This window comes from Haemorhous mexicanus, chromosome 24 (genome assembly GCF_027477595.1).
Source record: "Haemorhous mexicanus isolate bHaeMex1 chromosome 24, bHaeMex1.pri, whole genome shotgun sequence".
In the NCBI taxonomy this organism is placed as follows: Eukaryota; Metazoa; Chordata; class Aves; order Passeriformes; family Fringillidae; genus Haemorhous; species Haemorhous mexicanus.
Genome location: NC_082364.1, coordinates 3,612,724 through 3,621,453, shown reverse-complemented (window position 1 = coordinate 3,621,453; position 8,730 = coordinate 3,612,724). Strand labels below are relative to the sequence as shown.

The following is an 8,730-nucleotide window of genomic DNA, read 5'->3' as shown; positions in this document are numbered from 1 at the left end:
ATCCCATCCCCATCCCATCCCCATCCCATCCCATCCCATCCCATCCCATCCCATCCCCATCTCATCTCCATCCCAATCTCATCCCATCTCAACCTCACACCAGTACCAATCATCATCCCTACCTGCTCTCATCACCATCCCATCACAGTCCCTATTACATCCCTGTCCCCATTCCATTCCCATCATGGTCCCCATTCCCATCACGGTCCCATACTTCATCCCATCCCATCCCATCCCCATCCCCTCTCTCCCCGAGCCCGTGGCCGCAGCTCGGGGTGTGATCAGGGTGAGGAGAGCAGGAACCAATTCCTCTCGGGGCCCTTCCCCGGCTTTCGCAGCCGCTGTCGCAGGGAGCGGTGCCCCTGCCGGAGCGGGATAAATTGGTACAGACCATTCCCAGCGCAGGTCCTCCTCTGGCAGCGAGAGGCTGTCGGTGCTGCTCTGGATACAAAGCAGCCACGCTCTGGCTCCTTCCTCCTGCATCCCGCCGGCCTCCTCCTCCTCCTCTTCCTCCTCCTCCCTGTTTGCTCGCTCCCTCCCTCTCTCGCTCTCTTTCTTCCCCGAACGCCAGGCTGCAGAAGGCAGAGCTGCGAGCCGGAGCTGCGCGGAGCCAGAGCAGCAGCGAGGAGCTCTCCGAGGCTGTTCCTGGGCGAGGGAAACGCGGGCAGGGATGCGATGAAGCAGCGCCGTGGTTGCTGCCTGGATTAAGAAAGAAAACATTTTAGAAAAAAAACAAAAACAACTAAACAAACGGAGAAAACCACCACAAAGCCGGACGCAACAAACGAGGCGAAAAGGGGGGAGAAAAGGAGGCGGAGGTTGCCGGGGGAGCCCGCTCGGATGGGCGAGGAGCCGCTTTGAATCGTGCCTCTGTTCGCAGGGATTAGAGCATGAATGGGAGCAGCTTCCCGGCCACGATGGAGAGAGAAGGCGGCTCCGGCTGTGCGGATAAGGTAACTCCTGCCTCCTCTCGCTGCATGGCTGAGCCGAGCAGGACACAGATCCTTTATGCACAGGGTGTGCGGATGCAGCGGGCAGGGCATGGGAGGAAGCAGGAGACGCTCGGAGCGATCTTTCCCACCCCTCCCAGCGCATTGAGAGGACGCAGAGCGGGTCCGGGGGCTGCGGTGCTGGAGGTCGCTTTGCCCCCCCTTTGCCCGAGGACACCGAGCTGCTTTCCCTGGGGATAGGGGAGACGCGCCCGTGTCTCGCCTCCAGGAGCTCCCAGCATCGCCCTCCCAGCCCTGCGCTGCCCCGGGGCTCCCTCGGGCTCTCGGGGACCTCAGTGGCCCCGCACCCTCCCAGTATCCGTGCACAGTTAGGGGAGGGAGGTGAGAGGCCGCCCGGAGTTGCTTTTCCCCTCCCTTGGTCATCCTCTGCCTTTTCTTCGCACCGGAGAGGGATGGGATTCAGGAGGAGGGGGAACTGAAATCGCTTTCATTCGTGCCAGCAGCGCTGGGAGCCAACTTTGAGGCTGCTGAAAGGGAAAAGCTTCCCAAGTGCTTTCTTTTGGGGGAAGAGGAGATGGCCGAGCAAGGCTTTGCCGTCTGAGGAGGGATGTCTGTGTTGTGCTGTGGAGTGGGAGTGGGAGGGGATGAGAAACACTGGTTGTGAGGGAGAAAGTCAGGGCTGATCAATGAAGCTGCCCTCAAATGATGCTTTCCTCTCCCTGCTGGGCCTCTCTCTGACTCAGTTCCTGGGTCTCTGACAGTGAAACTCCGAATTTCTCTCAGTCAGGGCAGACAGCTCAACTTCAAACAGTGCTGGGAGGTGTCTTCAGCCAGATGTTTGGGAAAGCCCTGAGGAGAGCCCGATGTTTGCAGCTGTGGAGCCCCTCCCCAGTTATTCCCAGCGAGCAGAGCTCTTGCCTGGCCATCCCTCACTACCTCGGGCAGGATCCTGCTGCTGCCACATCCATTTGCTCCGTGCTCTCTGCCTCATCCCCCTCCTCCCCCTGCCTCCAGGGGCTGCTAGATGGCTCCTGGCACGGGGTTAGGAAGCATTTGCTTTGATTACCGAAATAACGACGTGTCCCTGAAGTCCCCACTGGTGTGAACACATCCTGAGCCCCAGAGTGCCACCAGCCCCTGTCAGAGCCTGCAGGAGCACTCAGGGAGTTGGTGGCCCAATGTGAGGGACTGGCAGAGACTCTGGAGTCTCTTGCACTGCTCTGCACACACTTGGATTTTTGGTGTCCCTGAGCATCCACCTCAGGGAGTGGATTCACCAGGATTTGGCTGGAAGGTCACAAGGGCTGGGATTTCTTGGCTTACCTGGCAGAGATGGGACTGAAAGGGTGTGGAAAGGAAAATGGAGGCACTGGGGAAACGGTGGGGAAAGAAGGTGGTATCTTCTTTCTGTGTGAAACTCCAAACTCTGGTGTCTGTGCCAGCCTCGAGGAATGTAGATGATGTTCTGGTGAAGGAATTTAAGAATGAGGAAGAATATTTCTCCCAGGAGGGTTAATTCTGTGGTAGGGGCTTTGGAAATGGCCAAAGCCAGCAGGACAGAGGCTGTTGCTGGGAAGGCAGCTGATCAATAATTTGTTTTTCCTGTTTGAATATTGATGGGTGTGGGGAAGGCAGAGGAGGAAACATGCAGTCAGTGATGTTGGCTCTGGGTACATTCCCATTCCAGCTGGATTACAAATCCCTTCCTGCACCCCTCCATGGGCATTCCTGGGGAATTGCTGGGGGGATCCCAGCAGTGCCCTGGCAGCTCCAGTGGGAGCTGGCTGTCCCAGCAGAGTGCAGAACAGGGGACACAAGCCTCACGTTTGGCTTCTCTGGGACAGAAAAGCCAGAGGGTCTCCATGAGGGTCTCCCTCAGTGCAAAAGTCCCCAGGAGGAGAGGGGAAGAGCCTTCCCACCTGGCTTCCCAAAGTTTCCTGACCCATCAAGGTGCCTCAGAGTGAACAAAGTGCCCCAAGCCTGGCAGGGGCTGTCACCCTGTCTGTGTCACAGCTGGCACAGCGCCTTTGTCCCCACCAGGGCAGTGCCACCAGAGCCCAGCCAAGCTCAGGGATGCTGGATTCCCTCCTCCCTGTCTGTTTGTGGTGCATCTTTCTGGGGTTTCTCTGCAGTTGTGCACCTCTGGAGGCCAGGAGAGCTCTGAGTGCCTCCAGAGTGCAGGGCTGGGGGGGTTCAGCATCCTCAGCCCTGCTGCATCCTCCTGGCAACCCTCGGGGAGATCTGGCCTGAGCTCACCAAGAATCCCTCCAGGACTGAAGTGTGAGCACACGCTCTGCCCTTGGCCAGAGCTGGCTGTTCCCTGCCAAAACGCTGCTCTCTGAACCCAAACCAGGGCACTGCCCCTTCCATTGCTTCCAGCCCTCTCCTGTTGCCACAGCACAAGCCTTGGGAAACGACAAGAGCTGTCTTAAAAAGGGACACCAGGGCAAATGTTGCATTTCATTTTTCAGTGGGTTTTGCAGACTTGCCTTCTGAGATGATTTTGCTCTCTCTTGCCCTTGTTCTATTTCTACTGGCTCAAAAAAAAAAAAAAAAAAAAAAGTTGTGCAAAAAAAGCAATTTTTAGTTCCTCCAACAAAACCCAGTGGGCAGATCTGAATCCAGAGGAGGACAGGATGTGGTCTTTTCTTGCATTTCTGTGCATTTTCTCTGGCAGGGATGAGTGCCAGAGGCTGCCCCGATTCCAGGGCTGCTTTTCAGCAAGATCCCTGACTTCTGGGGATGCAGCAGGCCTTGGTCAGCATCTTCCTCTGTGGCCATGCCCTCAGTGTCTTCCTCAGCCTCCACTTTTCCTGCAGGCCTTCATTTCCTGCCTTGAAATGCTCAGTGGGCTGCAGCTGTAAGTTGTGTTTATCTGGAGGAGCATTTGGAGGAGCTTTGATGCCTTCTGTCCTGCTGTGGTCACCAGAAACTGGTGCCTTGTGCAGGCTGGCCTAGAGCAGAGGCTGGACAGAGCTAAAGAATAAAGCAGGGATTTATTAAAAGGCATCCATGGATGCACCTTGGGCAGCACCAGAGCCCAGCCAGGGCTGCACCCAAGATGGACCAAAATGGTCCCAGAATGAACCAAAATGGCCCCAAAATGAACCCAAGATGACCCAAAATGGCCCCAAAATGAACCCAGGATGAACCAAAATGGCCCCAAAATGCACGAGCGCTCCCGGGGTCTCTCCCTGGGATCAGCTCTGCTCCATTTGCCCCTTGCAGTTCATTGTCCCATCCCAGCTTTAGCCCAGCCAGTCCCACCCTTGTTTTTCTCTCTCCAGCCCATGGGGTTTGTGCTCCTGGGCTGAGATTTGGATCATTTGTCCTTGGTGCCCAGCTGGAGCAGGAATTGTTTTGTCTCCCTGCTCTGTGCACAGAGCTCACCATGCCCTGATGTGAACCTAGACCCTCACACTAAAGCAGCACAGAGTCTGAAAAACAGAAAATCTAAACCTGAGGCATCAGCTTCAACCACCCCAAGGCAAAGCTCCTTCTGGGATCAATGTCCTTGGAAGTGCCTGTGCAGTGGCTGCTCTGTGGGTCCTTTTCCTCTGGGATGTGCTGTCTGCTCCTGTTCTGCCTGTGGAGACCCTGAATCAGCCACTGCCTGTGCTTTGCTGCTGTGGTGGCAGGAGGAGGGACCCATGCCAAGCAGGAGGGATGAAGGGTGAGGATGGACTCTCCCTTTTCCCCCTGCATTCCTTGACTTTTTGTGTTTGGGTTGGCAAGTGGACATCAGGGCTGGATTCACCTCCAGGAGCTGACGAGGGATTTGCTGAGCAGAGATCATGGGGTGGGGCCCATAATTCATCTCCATCTCCTGCTGGAGACACAAGGAGCAGCCCCAGTGCTGGCAGTGCCACGGGGTGTGAGTCACTGTGGAATCCATCCTGCTCCAGCTGTCATGGGAACTCCACATCCCCAGGGAATGAGAGAGTGGGCAAAGAATTCCCAGTGCTGGGGAGCACACCCTGCCCTCTCAGTGCTCTGTCCCAGAAATTCAGTTCAGCCCTCCTCCTCCCCTTGTCCCTCTCCCTCTGTGGGTTTTTTGGTTGTACCAAGTGTCACTTCCCAAAGGTTGTTGTTCACAGGCTCAGAAAATGATTCCTGGGCAGTAGAACACCTTGGAGCACAATTCCACACCCATTTTTTTCCATCCTAGAGTGAATTCCTTCCCCCTGCATAGTTCTGAGCAGTAGAACACCTTGGGGCACATTTCCACACCCATTTTTTTCCATCCTGCAATGAGTTCCTTCCCCCTGCACAGTTCTGGGCAGGAATACACCTTAGAGCACACTTTCACACCCATTTTTCCATCCTGGAAGTGAGTTCCTTCATCCTGCACAGTTCTGGGCAGCAGAACACCTTGGGGCACATTTCCACACCCATTTTCTCCATCCTGCAAGAGCTCCTTCCCCCTGCACAGTTCTGGGCAGGAAAACACTCTGGAGCATAATTCCACACCCATTTTTTTCCATCCTAGAAGTGAATTCCTTCCCCCTGCACAGTTCTGGACAGGAATACACCTTAGAGCACACCTCCACACCCATTTTTCCATGCTGGAGGTGAGTTCCTTCCCTCTGTTCTGAGCAGTAAAACACCTTGGGGCACACTTCCACACCCATTTTTCCATGCTGCAATGAGTTCCTTCCACCTGCACAGCCCTGTGCAGTTGTTCTCCCCCTGTTCCTGCCCTGCCCGGGTACCACAGAGCCTTGAAGCAATTTCCCAGCTGCAGTGGTGCCTCTGAAATCCCTCCAGCTCTGCTCTCCCTGTGAGCCATGGCCAACACAACACGATCTGCCTGGCTGTGACAGCAGAATAAATAGGAAATGCTGGAGATCCCCCTCCTGCCTGCCTCTGAGCTGTTTTCCCAAAGCCAGGACAAGAGCTAAGCTTCTGTCTAGGGATTTTTGGGCTGTTCTTGAAGAGCAGTGGAGAGGGAATTGAAAGCTGTGGCTCAGAGGGAGCAGCCTGCTCACCCCCAAAAGGAGGGGAACCCTTTGCTTCAGGGTTCTGAAGTCACCTCAGGTGGGTCCAGCTGTAAAAAAAATAGCAATTTCCAGGGTGAAGCTCATCTGATCTGAAGGAATTCCCCTAAATCAGACCAAATAAACTCTCCCTGTTGTTAGCCAAGAGAATAAAGACAGGCAGCTCTGCTGAGGGGACCTCCCTGCTCCCGTGGCCCTGCAGGGAGCAGGAGAATGAGGCACACTTCACTCTCTGACAGGAGACAGAGCCACGGGATTTCTCTCAGTTGCCTTGCTGGACATCATTCCTAAATGCCCTGCAGGTTTCTCTGCAGATTTGGCACCTGAAAGGCAAAAAAAAAAACCCAAAAAAGGCTTATTCAGGAGAAACACCCTGAGTCTGCCTCACCTTCCATGGAGCTGGAAAGAGCCCAGAGCAGGAGGATGGATGCTGAAGCTGTGCTCTGCATTTCATGAATGGATGAATGTGGAGACACAAGAGGGGATTTGGAGGGGATTTGGAAGCCTGCTCCAGGATTTGTCTGGCACACAGAGCATTTATAATACTTCCAGCATTATCATAACATAATGCCGGCGTGATCTGGGGCCCGCTCGGGCTCTCAGTGCATAACAAGCAGCACTCCTGTGGCCATCAGGGGGACAGGGCCCTCACTTGGGATGGGCTGGAGTTTGCATGGTCCAGATTCTTGTCCTGGTGGCCCCAGGCAGGGCCTGAGACGCTCTGGTGTGCTGCTGTGAGGGAGTGGGGCTGCTGGAGGGTGCCAATGTGGCAGTGGGTGGCTCTTGTATTCACTGGGTCCCCCAGATGTTGGCAGTGGAGAGAGATGAGGAGACTGACTCAGTGATCTGATTTTATTGGGGGATACAAACACTGGTGTACTATTTCAAGGAGACTGGTGATGTGTAGTGCAATGATTAGGTTAAAATCACATACACAAACTTGAGCATACAACAGCATCTCCTGCTTGCAGAGTTTAATGGGATTTTCTTTTTCCCTTAAACCTGTTTGATTGAATCTTCTTGCAATCCAGGTCTAATTTTCAAAGTTCCATTTGCTTTTGCCAAGGCATCCTCTCATCAAACCCCTATGTTAACCAGGTCCAAAGTCCATCATGAGTTTTGTGTCCCCCAACAATCCAACCCCCAGACAAGGCAGGAATGATGAATCTGACTCCAGGTTCTCAGAAGGATAATTCATTACTTTATGATCTATATTATATTAAAGAATGCTAAACTAAACTATACTAAAGAATACAGAAAGGATGCAGGCAGAAGGCTAAAAAGAATAATAATAAGAACTTGAGACTCTTTTCCAGAGTCCTGACACAGCTTGGCACTGATTGGGCAATAAGTCAAAACAATTCACAGCAGAAACCAATCAAACAATCACCTGTGGATAAAAAATTTCCAGCCTTCCAAAGCAGCCAAACACAGGAGAAGCAATCAGATAATTATTGTTTCCTTTTTCTCTGAGGCTTCTCAGCTTCCCAGGAGAAGAATCCTGGGCAAGGGGATTTTTCTAGAAAATGTGACAGTGACAGGTGGGTGCCTGGGTCACCTCCCTTTGGACTTGGCTGTAAAATTCCACCTTGGAGTTCTGGCTGAGCTCCTTGGAATTCACCCTTTGTGTTTTCCAGCTGTCCAGCTGCTCCTACAGCTGAAGAGGAAAGGTGTCCCAATGGATTTCTCTTCACAGAGGTGGCTCTGTGAGGGCCAGGACTCGATGTCCTTGTAGGGATCCTGCTTTTTAGGGAGCAGCAGCACAGGCTGGGGGGTGACACTGCCCTGGCCCCACAGGCTGAGGGATCTCCTGTGGTTTTTCCAGCTGAATTCCAGAGATTGTGACACAAAAAGCAAACCTGGAACCATGCTGGGACCAGTGAATCCAAGGGAACTTGGTCCAGCTTCAGCTCATGTCAGCCTCATCCACCCAAAAAAAAAGACGAAATCCGAAACAAATCCAAAAACAAAACAAAACCAAAAAAAAAAACAAAAAACAAAAAAACCAAATAAAAACCCCAAAAGAACCCCCAAAAACCCCCCAAAACCCATCACCCTGCAGTCCTGTGGTAGGAATTATTCCTGTGGAATCGTTTCCCCAAGGCCTTCCTTGCCCAGCAGAAGCACACCAGCGTGCTGCAGCATTTCTGGGTGCTCCAGTGCAGGATTTAGGGTTGTTGTGGTCTGCACTGGGGTGTTTTGTGGTTCCAGGAGGGCTGTGGATGCTGCCAGTGCAGTGAGCCACACTCAGAGCTGCAGTCCCACCCTGCTCCTGCCCAGGCTGTGGCACCAGCACGGAGCAGAGCCCTGGCATTTCCTGCCTGTGTGGATGAGGGGCAGGGCTGACAGAAATCATCCCGGGGGTCTCACGGGGTCCAGCCCAGGGCAGGGATCAGCTGGGGTGAATCCTCACCAGCACACCTGGGTGGAGGCAGCAGGAGCTGCTCTGTGCAGCCAGGGCTGGGTGTCCCCTGCTGTGTGATAGAGCGATGCCCTCGGTGCCCTCTGTGCCCCCTGTGCCCTCGGTGCCCCCTGTGCCCTCGGTGCCCCCTGTGCCCCCTGTGCCCTCTGTGCCCTCTGTGCCCCCTGTGCCCCCTGTGCCCTCGGTGCCCTCGGTGCCCTTGGTGCCCTCAGTGCCCTCTGTGCCCTCTGTGCCCTCGGTGCCCTCGGTGCCCTCTGTGCCCTCGGTGCCCTCGGTGCCCTCTGTGCCCTCTGTGCCCTCAGTGCCCTCGGTGCCCTCTGTGCCCTCTGTGCCCTCGGTGCCCTCTGTGCCCTCAGTGCCC

At 54.5% G+C, this 8,730-nt stretch overlaps 1 protein-coding gene across 1 annotated transcript in view; it reads left to right on the top strand.

Moving 5' to 3' along the window:
- Nucleotides 1-511: 511 nt before the first annotated feature.
- The window catches only part of B3GAT1 (beta-1,3-glucuronyltransferase 1), a 46,768-nt gene continuing 38,549 nt past the window's right edge, over nucleotides 512-8,730 (top strand). The window contains exon 1 of the mRNA XM_059867179.1: nucleotides 512-953. The gene's annotated coding sequence lies outside the window, so the exon portion shown is untranslated. The remainder of the gene's footprint in view (nucleotides 954-8,730) is intronic.